This window comes from Globicephala melas, chromosome 7 (genome assembly GCF_963455315.2).
Source record: "Globicephala melas chromosome 7, mGloMel1.2, whole genome shotgun sequence".
In the NCBI taxonomy this organism is placed as follows: domain Eukaryota; kingdom Metazoa; phylum Chordata; class Mammalia; order Artiodactyla; family Delphinidae; genus Globicephala; species Globicephala melas.
Genome location: NC_083320.1, coordinates 28,737,161 through 28,751,195, shown reverse-complemented (window position 1 = coordinate 28,751,195; position 14,035 = coordinate 28,737,161). Strand labels below are relative to the sequence as shown.

Genomic DNA, 14,035 nt, shown 5'->3' with positions numbered 1-14,035 from the left:
AGCCATTTTCCCAACTAGAGCTGCATAGTAAATTGATTATTGTGTTAGTAATTCATTGGTGACTCTTGTAAATATGTTTTACTCAAAACAAATACACACAACTATTCTCCAAATATTTGTTCACGTATGTGAATCCATTAAAAAGTGCTTGTAATTTTAGGGGGAAAGTATTCTTGGTAATTTTGTTGCTCGCTTCATTTTATACTAGGAAGAGCCATGTTCGTCCTCTAGTTGGCATGTAGGATAATTTATCACAGCTACTTATTGGTACTGGCTAACATAATTGAGGATTTTTCACAAGTCAAGCAGGGTTGAGGAAGGGTAGTCAATAATCTAGTAAAAACCACCTTCATAATTTGGTTCATACATATACTAAAAAGAAAGATGAACCACTTTTTCATCCCTAATGGCTGAAAATATGAAACGTAAAAATCTCATGTTAGATAAACTTACAACAAAAGCCACACATTTTATACCTACTCATGCTCTTTCCAAAAAACATTTCACTTCACGTTTGTAAACAAATGCTTCGTTTTATAAAATGAATAATGTGTAATAAAGAGAATATACTTCAGCAAGATGACCCATCTAAGATGGGCAAGAAGTCTAATCTGGGTAAAAATGTTCTCTGTATCAGTCATGTAAAAGTTTGCTGTGCTCAAATTCTATATAAATAACTTGAATTGGTTTTATATGCAGTTTAAGCTTTTTCTAAATACACATACTTAATGCATAGTTGAAAATCACAAAGCATCAAAATATCCATGTAGAAGGAACAGACTTTTGTAAGAAGTATATTTACATGTCTTACATCTGCAGAAACCACTTTCTCCAAACACAAACCTGGCATAACTGATTTGAAAAGTTCAAGTATACTCACGAAATGATGGGTGTATCTGAAATCTGAGTATTTGAAATCAGGCCCGAGCCTCAGAACCTATGCTCTCTGGCTGCTATATCTCTGCAGAGAATGAGGTCACACATAGGCACAGACATTTATGTGCCACCCTAGGTACACTCTCTGTGCACAGGCAGAGGCACATCAAAAGACAGCTAAAATCCAATGTGAAAATCACCCAAATGTCCATGAACAGAGAAACCAATTGTGCTATACACATACCATGGAATACTAAGCAGAAATTACAGTGCACGAGCTATTACTATTGTTTCAACATGAATGAATGTCACACCCATAATGCTGGGCAAAAGCAGACAGACATGCAGAGAACAGTGTCCTGTTTCATTTCTGTATGGCTTTTTAAAAAGCAAAAATAATCTATGGTGTTGGAGGTCAAGGATAGTGGTAACCCTTGGGAGAGGAGGGCAGTGCGAGGAAGGGGCAATGAGGTGGCTTCTGGAGTCCTGATCATCTTCTATTTATTCATCTGTAGGCTGCTTACACAGTCAGAAAAGCTTACTTAAAAAGTAAAAATAAGAAGACAGCTAAGAAAGTGCCCCTCCAAACATAGCTGACCCAAGTGCTACACAGACTTATGCTCTCCATGCTCTCGGCAGCGGAGCAGAACACTTTGCATTTTTCAGAGACTTAAGGGAATAAGAACTCTCAATCACAAGAAAAGCCCTCATCTTCTCATAGTATTCTGGTAAACAAGACGTTTTCACCCTAAAAGAAGGGGAAAGCCCATGGCCTTTCTGAGCCAAATATCCCCGAGTGTGTGTTTTTTCAGCTTTGCTGTAACTCAGTCACGTAGAGCCAGGAATTCCTCAGAGGGTACGTCTGTGGTTCTAGTTAGATGAACTACTTGCCAAGTGTGTGGACATCCTCGCTCCCTAGAAGAGATTGTGTTGGCTTTTGAGAAAACAACCTGGTTGGGAAAGAGTGCATTCTGCAGACTGCCTCTGAGCATTATTCAGATTGGAGAGGATGTTGTAAAAGCAATATTACAGTTCTGCTGCCAGAATTAAGAAACGGAGCCTTTTCATTTGGTCTGAACTTTCCTCAAGAAATATACCAAAGCTAATGCATCCTGGCGTGACTCCATTTGGGGAACACGGAGCTCTGCCTTTCTCACCCACGCTACTGCTCTTTTCAGAGTCCAGAACCTCCTCTGTAAGCAAGATAGGGAAGCTCACAAATGGGGAAACAAAGCCTAGTGCTGAAACTGGGGGGGTGGGGTGGGGGGGTGGGCAAGCATCAGTATAAACATGGACACCCAGAAGAGGCAATCGACAAAACCCCGTCAATCAGCACAAACAGGTGAGAGAACCGAACATCATTCCCGACTCTGGCTCTGCTGTCTCTTTAAATCCTGCGTAAATTATCCTACCTTCCTGGGAAATGGGTATGGATTGCTTTCTCCAGGTGGAGGCAAGAAAGGCTGATGTCTATGAGGGAAGATAGGATTTTCCTGCCTCTGTGGGTATGTATCCATGCTGCCCCCACGAGAAACATCTTTATCAAGCCTGACATCATTCACCATGATCATAACCCTCTGGTTTCCGGCAAGAACACACTAGATATGTAATCTTTACTTCTTCTAGCCCTATCACTTACTTACATTGTCATCTTCAGCTAATCATTTAATCTCTCTGGGCTGCAAATACTTTACCAACTAAAATTGCCCTTATCTTTCTTCAAATACTCAAAGGAGCAGGATAAAGGATGCATATAGATTGCTTGGAACATTCACAAATTTAAGTGACTCTCTGAATGGGAAGGCCAGCCTTACTTGCTGTGCCCTCCCTTCCCATCTCCATGTATAATCCATGCCCAGCTCTACCAAGAGCATTGATGGTATTCTGCCTTCCACAAGATGTGGGGTGGGCATACACTTCTCTGAGCTAAGGAGAAGTTGGATCACTTTCAATATACTTTTGTTTTGAATTAGTGGCCTCTACCTGCTACCCGAGCTCCTGACAGAGTTTTTGACATTCTGGTATTTTACCATTCCTTAACTTAAAGAGACTTTGAAAATTTCCAATTAGATAAATCTAGCTTTTGAGGAAGTGACAATTGTTAAATCATGATAAAGAGAAAATTTAATATGTATTTTATCATGTTTTGCAGGGGAAAAATTGTTGTAGCTGCTGACAGTTTAGAAAGAGGAACTTACAACTAAAGTGTTAGAGTTCAGAGAGGTCAATGAGAAATAAGTGAAAGCGTTGCTGAGATTATAATTTGAGCAAAAAGGAAAGTACAATTCAATTTCACCCCCCAAAGGGTGATTTTGCATGCACGTTTTTTAGGGAACACAACCTGTAGATCACACTCTTCCAGCAATTTCCAGCAATCCCAACGCAGTATGGAGAAAATGAATGCTTCTCTTAGTCAAGCATGTAATCACGTTTCCAGGTGAGAGGCACGAAAATTGATTAAAGGTTTGGGAAATTGGCTCTATGCAGGAAGACTAATGGAACTGGCTTCATATATCCTTGAGAAGAAGAAAAGACTGGTAGAAGGGGGCTCTCAACCCTGTATATGAAGGAATGCGCACAACCAGTGCTTCTAAGAAATATCTGACGGCAAAAGCAAGGCTGTCCAAGAACAGCCAGATATACTTTACTTACATTTGAACAGGTGTTTCAATCTTTGAGCTAGAGGGCTACTCAGAACCATCTCTAACAATATCAGAAGAGGCAATGGGTCCACCTGGAAACTGAGCAAAGTTATACCTAGCCTCGTTTCTGGGTGGGTTTGGTTAGCAGCAGAGAGAAGATCAGAAGTCTGAGGACCTCTCATATCTGAGGGTTTAGGACCTTGAGTGACATTAAGCTCAATAAGATAGCAGTGATCTGATCAGAAAGTAATAGCGACCCTCAACACAGCCTCCTCAGTCACCGTCCAGATGCTGTCATGCGTCTACATCATTTTCTCAAACCACTGGACTGCCCTGAACCTATCACCTCCATAGTATCAGTTGTTTAGTATGATTTTCCTATCTCTGTAAATGATGTCCCCTTTTCTTCAGTCATCCAGACGTGACATCGCAGAGTCGTTTGAGACTCATCTCTCTCTCTCTCCCCCTCCCTCCTCACTGCCGGTCTGCCAACAATGCCTATAGAGGCGTCCCTCTGTCTTTCCCGTCTCACAACCATCCCTTCCTTTTCACTCCCAGGGCCAACATCCTACTTCAGGTGATCATTAGGACACATCAGTGAGAAAATTTTTGACTGTTCAATTCCTGTCTCCTAAATTCCAAACTCTTCCTCAGTGTTTCTCAAAGAGTGGCCCAAAGATCACCTCCAAAATTACCAAGGGATCTTATTAAAAATGCAAAATCCTAGCCCCCAGACTTGTATCTCAGAATATCTGGGCTTTGCTCTCAAGGGTCAGAATTTTTTTTTAACATCTTTATTGGAGTATAATTGCTTTACAGTGTTGTGTTAGTTTCTACTGTATAACAAAGTGAATCAGCTATACGTATACATATATCCCTATATCCCCCCCCCTTGCGTCTCCCTCCCACCTTCCCTATCCCACCCCTCTAGGTGGTCACAAAGCACGGAGCTGATCTCCCTGTGCTATGTGGCTGCTTCCCACTAGCTATCTATTTTACATTTGGTAGTGTATATATATCAGGGGGATGGAATTTTTAACAAGCTTTTGCCACATGCTACTGGTCTACCCTAAAGTTTGAGAAATCTTCCTCTACCCATTCAATCCACCTGCAGTTTTTTCATTCATCCATCGAACAACACATGCCACAAACAGTTCTTTTCACTGAGTCATGCCATACATTAAAAAGTTTTAAGTGTGTTCATCAATAGTACAAAGTATAAATAAAATGTGATATACTCATATAATGGATTAGTATACAGCAATAAAAAGAACCAACTACTGCTACACATAACAGGGATAAATCTCACAGGAAACAATGAGAAAAAGGAACTAGTCATAAAAGAATACATGCAGTATGATTCCATTTATGTGAAATTTAAGAGCAGAATACTCTATGGTGATAGACATGATAATAGTGGCTGCTTCTGGGGTAGGGTATTGCTTGGATAGATGCACAAAGGGTACCTTCCGGAAAGCTGGATTGTCCTATAGTGTAATCCAGGAGGTATTTATATGGTTGTATATGTGTGCATATGTGTGTTAAGTAAAAATTTGTTGGGGTTTGTGCACTTTTATATATGTAAGTTATTCCTCAATTAATATAATAAAAAGAAATAAATACAGTTACAGGCTTCTGAGAAAAAGAAACAGACAGGAAGGAAGGAAGGAAGGAAGGGAGGGAGGGAAGGAGGGAGGAGGGAGGGAGGGAGGTGGGGGGAGGAAAGAAGGAAAGAAAGAAGAAAGAAAATCTTTAATGATTCATTATTGTCCAAACTTCTTAATGTTTTGTAAGACCTTTCACAATATATCCATAACCTAATTTTTCAAATTAAAGTTTCACCACTTCCCTTACATAAAACTCTTCTCCATTCAGACTGACCTACTTGTGTTTGATTTTACTGAATAAAACTCACAGTATCTTACCTTCCTCATTTCCTCTTTCGGCCTCTTTTGCAATCACACCTCCCCCACCTAGAATGTTATTCTTTCTCCATCCAAATCTTAACCATACATGAAAATCTAATTCTGTTTCCTCATGACCCCTTTTCCTGATCACTTGTGGGTTGAACTGTGTCCCTCTAAAAGATATACTGAAGTCTTAACACGTGGTACCTGTGAATCACCTTCTTTGGAAATAGGGTCTTTGCAGATGTAATTAGTTAAGATGAGGTGACGCTGGATTAGAGTGGAAACTAAATCCAGTAGCTAGTGTCCTTATAAGGAGGCCATGTAAAGATACAGAGACACACAGGGAGAAGAATACCATGTGAAAATGGACACAGAGATTGGAGTGTTGTACCCATCAGAAGCTAAGAAAGAGGCAAGCAAGGATTCTCTCCAAGAGCCTTTAGAGGGAAATCCGCACCACCTTGACTTTGGACTATAAAATGGTGAGAGAACAAATTTGTGTTGTTTTAAATCACCAGTTTATGATAATTTGTTATGGTAGCCCTAGAAAACTAATACACTACTCCTACCCATGATCACCCTCTTTTATTCCTTGAGTCCTACAGCTCCTAAATTCTAAACAAATCATTTGGCCCTTTGGTAGCCAGCCTCCCACATAGCCCACAGGGATGTTCACCTCATGGTATTGATGCCCTTGTATATCTCCCTCCCTTTTTGATAGGACTGATGTATATTTCCAAGAGTATATTATGAAAATGATACATGGTTTCTGAGGCCAGGTTATGAAAGACATTGCTGCATCTGCCCTGCTCTCTTGGACCATTCACTCTGGGAGAAACAAGATGCCATGTCATTAGTACACTCAGGAAGCCCTATGGAGACATACACATGGTAACAACCCTCACAATCTCACCATTTATGAGAGTGAGCCAACTTGGAAACATATCCTCCAACCCCAGTCAAACCTTCGGATGCCTCTAGCCTGGCTGAGACCTTGACTTCAACGTTATAAAAGTCTCTGAACCAAAACCACCTAGATAATCCACTCCTGAGTTCCAAACCCACAGAAACTATATGAGATAAGAAATACCTACTGTTTTAGGTCACTGGGTGATGGGGTAATTTTATCAGCAACAATAGATAAATAATACAACTCCTATTATCATAAACTAGCTCAATCTCTTAACTCTTTTGGGGAAGACCTTTACTCCTCCTAGATTGCAAACTCCTTGAGATCAGGCATCATTTCTTGTATTTCTTTGCATCCTCAACCATGCCCAATAATTATACACATAGATATAGATACATACATAAATATACATTATATATACATATAGAGATATATAGATATAGGTAACTATAGATATCTCACATCATATATATGTAAATATGTGTGTATATGTGTATATTTCATACACCCCCCACACACACACGTGCTCAATAAACGTGTGCATGGTTAATGAATAAAAGAGCACAGTGTATCCCATTAGATAAGCTTTCAAAATATTGCATTGAACCAACAGTCATTTAAAGATCAAGTTTATGGAAACTTCTGTCACAAGCAAATCACTTGACAAAAGCTGAATTTGAAGCCATTTTGAAGTCATTCTTTTTTCTCTCTCACCCAGTTCCCTGCCTCTCTGTTGTTGCTTGTTGGCTTCTGAAATGTAGGTCACCTCCAGTAGCATGACCTAATTAGGAGATGTAATTTAACAGGAAAAAAAATAAAATAAAAGAAATCCTCTGAGATAGCAGAATTGAAACAAAGAAAAGTGGTTCTTTCATTTTACGTTTTTGGCAATAGCTTCCCTACTAAAGTTATCCCCTTTCCACCCCCAAGCAACACAATTTGTAAAGCACAAAGAAGAAAGGTAGAAATGAGTTTGGGAGCAGCTGGAAATGATGAATTTATAATGACCACAGAAGGAGTAAGAGTAAGCTCTACTTCACTGATGTGGCTCTGTGGGGCTGCTTCCTGGCAGCACCATGAGTGAGACTTTGGAGGAAGAAGTATTGATGATGCTGATAGGAAGCACCACGAACTCTCAAGATGGAGAGACATTATGGCTCATCTTATCCAATCCCTCGGGAAATGCCGTGACACCTGTTGTGTTTGTAACACAATAAAACTTCGTATACAAAGCATCGAAACAATAGTGGGGTTTTTTCTTCATACATTTGGCACTCTTATTTTAGAAAAGAGAAAAATGGTAAGTAAGCTAAGCAGATTTTAAGGGTTCATTACCAAATTAACTTCCAGGGGATGTCATTGGGCCAGGTTGGATTCAATCCATCTCCCTCACCTCTTCTTCTCAGAGGCATGATGCTGGGTTCCTGTAAAATGCTTAAGTGCTTTCTGAATCTCCCCAGAAACACTTAGCTACACTGATCATAATTGAATGCATTATTAATTCCTTCTTTGAAAACTGATATTCCACGTTTGTCATTAGATGATTCCATTTATCTATCTACCGAAACTCAAAAGCCCACTATGTGTATAACCTACCTGATGGCTGACATTTATTAAGGTGAAAACAATTATTCCCATTTTACAGAAGTACAGGAAGGTTAAGTAACTTACCTAAAGTCAGACAGTGAATAAAAGGTGACGCCAAGAAGCAAACCCAGGCAGTCTGACTGTAGAAGCTATGCTCTTAATTCCCTACATTACTTTAAATTAACTATAAAACTATATTTTTCATCTACTTGGGATCAATGGGCATTTATTGCACAGGCAGCAATCTAGTTCTCTCTGCAAGTACCTTCCCAATTGCAGGAAAGTACCCCAGCCATTTTTAGCCTTCTGGGGTAAGAACAAATTGCAAACACCTGACCTCAGCATTTGGCCATAAAAAAGAATGAGGTATTGGGGCTTCCCTGGTGGCGCAGTGGTTGAGAATCCGCCTGCTGATGGAGGGGACGCGGGTTCGTGCCCAGGTCCGGGAAGATCCCACATGCCGCAGAGCAGCTGGGACCGTGAGCCATGGCCACTGAGCCTGCGTGTCTGGAGCCTGTGCTCCGCAACGGGAGAGGCCACAACAGTGAGAGGCCTGCATACCGCAAAAAAAAAAAAAAGAATGAGGTATTGATACATCCTACAACATGGATGAACCTTAAAAACATTAGGCTAAATGAAAAAAGCCAATCACAGAAAACCATATACTATATAATTCCATTTATATGAAATGTCCAGAATAGGCAAATCTATAATGATAGAAAGTAGATTAGTGGTTGGTTAGGGCTAGGGAGAATGGGGACATTGTGCAGGGGCCGGCGGTTGGGAGCAGTGATAGCTAAAGGATATGGAATTTCTTTTTGAGGTGATGAAAATATTCTAAAATTGACTGTAGTGATGTTTGTACATTACCTGTGGATACACTAAAAAATGTACTTTATTGGGTAAATTCTATGGTATGTAAACTATATCTCAATAAAGCTGTTATAAAAAAAAAGACTGAGTAACAGTCTACAACATATCCAACCAGTACTCCTCAAAACTGTCAAGGCCACCAAATACAAGAAAAGTCTGAGAAACTGTCACAAAGCAGGAGAGGCTAAAGAGACATATGTGGTATCCTGGATGGGATTCTGGAACAGGAATGACACAATATGGGAAAAACTTTCTACAGAAATTATGCTGTGTAATTAATAGTAATGTAATGTGCCAATGCTGGTTCTTTATTTGGAATCAGTATAATCATGCAAGACGTTAGCAACAGGTAGGAGACTTCCAGGAAGATGGCGGAAGAGTAAGACGCGGAGATCACCTTCCTCCCCACAGATACACCAGAAATACATCTACACGTGGAACAACTCCTACAGAACACCTACTGAACGCTGGCAGAAGACCTCAGACCTCCCCAAAGGCAAGAAAGTCCCCACGTACCTGGGTAGGGCAAAAGAAAAAAGAACAAACAGAGACAAAAGGATAGGGACGGTACTTGCACCAGTGGGAGGGAGCTGTGAAGGAGGAAAGGTTTCCACACACTAGGAAGGCCCTTCGCGGGCGGAGACTGCGGGTGGCGGAGAGAGGAAGCTTTGGAGCCGCGGAGGAGAACGCAGCAACAGGGGTGCGGAGGGCAAAGCGGCGAGATTCCCGCACAGAGGATCAGGGCCAACCAGCACTCACCAGCCCAAGAAGGTTGTCTGCTCACCCGCCGGGGCGAGCGGGGCTGGGAGCTGAGGCTCGGGCTTCGGTCGGAGCGCAGGGAGAGGACTGGGATTGGCGGCGTGAACACAGCCTGCAGGGGATTAGTGCGCCACAGCTGGCCGGGAGGGAGTCCGGGGAAAAGTCTGGACCTGCCGAAGAGGCAAGAGACTTTTTCTTCCCTCTTTGTTTCCTGGTGCGCGAGGAGAGGGGATTGGGAGTGCAGCTTAAAGTAGCTCCAGAGACGGGCGCGAGCCGCGGCTAAAAGCGCGGGCCCCAGAGACGGGCATGAGACGCTAAGGCTGCTGCTGCCGCCACCAAGAAGCCTGTGTGTGAACACAGGTCACTCTCCACACCCCGCTTCCGGGGAGCCTGTGCAGCCCGCCACTGCCAGGGTCCCGGGATCCAGGGACAGCTCCCCCGGGAGAGCGCACGGTGCGCCTCGGGCTGCTGCACCGTCATGCCGGTCTCTGCCGCCGCGGGCTCGCCCCCCACTCCGTGCCCCTCCCTCCCCCCGGCCTGAGTGAGCCAGAGTCCCCGAAGCAGCGGCTCCTTTAACCCCGTCCTGTCTGAGTGAAGAACAGACGCCCTCCAGCGACCTACACACAGAGGCGGGGCCAAATCCAGAGCTGAGCCCCTGGGAGCTGTGAGAACAAAGAAGAGAAAGGGAATTCTCTCCCAGCAGCATCAGAAGCAGCGGATTAAAGCTCCACAATCAAATTGATGTACCCTGCATCTGTGGAATACATGAATAGACAATGAATCATCCCAAATTGAGGAGGTGGACTTTGAGAGCAAGATTTATGATTTTTTCCCCTTTTCCTCTTTTTGTGAGTGTGTATGTGTATGCTTCTGTGTGAGATTATGTCTGTATAGCTTTGCTTCCACCATTTGTCCTAGGGTTCTATCCATCTGTTTTGTTTCTGTTTTTTAATTTTTTTCTTTTTTTTCCTCTTAATAATTATTTTTTTATTTTAATAACTTTATTATATCTTATCTTACTTTATTTTACTTTATCTTCTTTCTTTTTTTCCTTTCTTCCTTCCTCCCTCCCTCCCTCCTTTCTTCCCTCCTTTCTTTCTTTCTTTTTCTTTCTTTCTTTCTTTCTTTCTTTCTTTCTTTCTTTCTTTCTTTCTTCTTCTACTAATTCTTTCTTTCTACTTTTTCTCCCTTTTTATTCTGAGCAGTGTGGACGAAAGGCTCTTGGTGCTGCAGCCAGGAGTCAGTGCTGTTCCTCTGAGGTGGGAGAGCCAACTTCAGGACACTGGTCCACAAGAGACCTCCCAGCTCCACATAATATCAAACGGCAAAAATCTCCCAGAGATCTCCATCTCAACACCAGCACCCAGCTTCACTCAATGACCAGCAAGCTACAGTGCTGGACATCCTATGCCAAACAACTAGCAAGACAGGAACACAACCCCACCCATTAGCAGAGAGGCTGCCTAAAATCATATGTCCACAGACACCCCAAAACACACCACCAGACGTGGACCTGCCCACCAGAAAGACAAGATCCAGCCTCATCCACCAGAACACAGGCACTAGCCCCTCCACCAGGAAGCCTACACAACCCACTGAACCAACCTTAGCCACTGGGGACAGACACCAAAAACAATGGGAACTACGAACCTGCAGACTGCAAAAAGGAGACCCCAAACACAGTAAGATAAGCAAAATGAGAAGACAGAAAAACACATAGCAGATGAAGGAGCAAGATAAAAACCCACCAGACCTAACAAATGAAGAGGAAATAGGCAGTCTACCTGAAAAAGAATTCAGAATAATGATAGTAAAGATGATCCAAAATCTTGGAAATAGAACAGACAAAATGCAAGAAACATTTAACAAGGACCTAGAAGAACTAAAGATGAAACAAACAATGATGAATAACACAATAAATGAAATGAAAAATACTCTAGATGGGATCACTAGCAGAATAACTGAGGCAGAAGAACAGATAAGTGACGTGGAAGATAAAATAGTGGAAATAGCTACTGCAGAGCAGAATAAAGAAAAAAGAATGAAAAGAACCGAGGACAGTCTCAGAGATCTCTGGGACAACATTAAACGCACCAACATTTGAATTATAGGGGTTCCAGAAGAAGAGAAAAAGAAAGGGACTGAGAAAATATTTGAAGAGATTATATTTGAAAACTTCCCTAATATGGGAAAGGAAATAGTTAATCAAGTCCAGGAAGCACAGAGAGTCCCATACAGGATAAATCCAAGGAGAAACATGCCAAGACACATATTAATCAAATTGTCAAAAATTAAATACAAAGAAAACATATTAAAAGCAGCACGGGAAAAACAACAAATAACACACAAGGGAATCCCCATAAGATTAACAGCTGATCTTTCAGCAGAAACTCTGCAAGCCAGAAGGGACTGGCAGGACATATTTAAAGTGATGAAGGAGAAAAACCTGCAACCAAGATTACTCTACCCAGCAAGGATCTCATTCAGATTTGATGGAGAAATTAAAACCTTTACAGACAAGCAAAAGCTGAGAGAGTTCAGCACCACCAAACCAGCTCTACAACAACTGCTAAAGGAACTTCTCTAGGCAAGAAACACTAGAGAAGGAAAAGACCTACAATAACAAACCCAAAACAATGAAGAAAATGGGAATAGGAACATACATATCGATAATTACCTTAAATGTAAATGGACTAAATGCTCCCACCAAAAGACACAGACTGGCTGAATGGATACAAAAACAAGACCCATATGTTTGCTGTCTACAAGAGACCCACTTCAGACCTAGAGACACATACAGACTGACAGTAAGGGGATAGAAAACGATATTTCATGTAAATGGAAACCAAAGAAAGCTGGAGTAGCAATTCTCATATCAGACAAAATAGACTTTATAATAAAGACTATTGGAAGAGACAAAGAAGGACACTACATAATGATCAAGGGATCGATCCAAGAAGAAGATATAACAATTGTAAATATTTATGCGCCCAACATAGGGGCACCTCAATACATAAGGCAAATACTAACAGCCATAAAAGGGGAAATCGACAGTAACACATTCATAGTAGGGGACTTTAACACCCCACTTTCACCAATGGACAGATCATCCAAAATGAAAATGAATAAGGAAACACAAGCTTTAAATGATACATTAAACAAGATGGACTTAATTGATATTTATACGACATTCCATCCAAAAACAACGGAATACACATTTTTCTCAAGTGCTCATGGAACATTCTCCAGGATAGATCATATCTTGGGTCATAAATCAAGCCTTGGTAAATTTAAGAAAATTGAAATTGTATCAAGTATCTTTTCTGACCACAACGCTATGAGACTAGATATCAATTACAGGAAAAGATATGTAAAAAATACAAACACATGGAGGCTAAACCATACACTACTTAATAACAAAGTGATCACTGAAGAAATCAAAGAGGAAATAAAAAAATACCTAGAAACAAATGCCAATGGAGACATGACGACCCAAATTCTATGGGATGCAGCAAAAGCAGTTCTAAGGGGGAAGTTTATAGCAATACAATCCTACCTTAAGAAACAGGAAACATCTCGAATAAACAAGCTAACCTTGCACCTAAAGCAATTAGAGAACGAACAAAAAAGCCCCAAAGTTAGCAGAAGGAAAGAAATTATAAAAATCAGATCAGAAATAAATGAAAAAGAAATGAAGGAAACGATAGCACAGATCAATAAAACTAAAAGCTGGTTCTTTGAGAAGATAAGCAACAGGTAAAGCTGGATGAAGGGGGGCTTCCCTGGTGGCGCAGTGGTTGAGAGTCCGCCTGCCGATGCAGGGGACGCGGGTTCGTGCTCCGGTCTGGGAAGATCCCACATGTCGCGGAGCGGCTGGGCCCGTAAGCCATGGCCGCTGGGCCTACACATCCGGAGCCTGTGCTCCGCAGCGGGAGAGGCCACAGCAGTGAGAGGCCCGCATACCAAAAAAAAAAAAAAAGAAAGAAAAACTGGATGAGGGGTATATAGGAACTCTCTGTACTATCTTTGCAATTTTTCTGTAAATCTAAAAATATTTTAAAATAAAATATTTATTTACATTTTAAAAAAGAATTACTACCCTAGATCAGTGTCTCCCAACTTCTCAATTCTAGGAATTAGCTTAAGATGACAGAATTTACTATGACCCTTCTTTGTGGAGAGGTCAATGAAAAATAATGCTTTTTAGGGGGAGAATCCTGTTGGGAAGGACAGGCGGAGGAGGCATCACGCCATTGGACATCCTTAAAAAGGGGAGAAGTAGAAAACAATGTGGCAAAGTTTGGTAGCTAATTCTGGTGGCCAAACAAATACCCACAAATACTAGTAGGTTAGAGGAGAATGACTTGAGAAGAGGGAGGGGAAGAGTTTCAAGGTGAAGGGGACCAGGTAGGGATGTTGGATAGGATCTTCCCTAAACAATCTCTGTGCAGGAAAGGCTAAACGTACAAAGAAAGCAC

General features: G+C 41.6%; 1 protein-coding gene across 3 annotated transcripts in view; it reads right to left on the bottom strand.

Moving 5' to 3' along the window:
- KLF7 (KLF transcription factor 7) overlaps positions 1–14,035 on the bottom strand; it is a 445,941-nt gene that overhangs the window by 238,936 nt on the left and 192,970 nt on the right. The gene's annotated exons all lie outside the window — the stretch shown is intronic.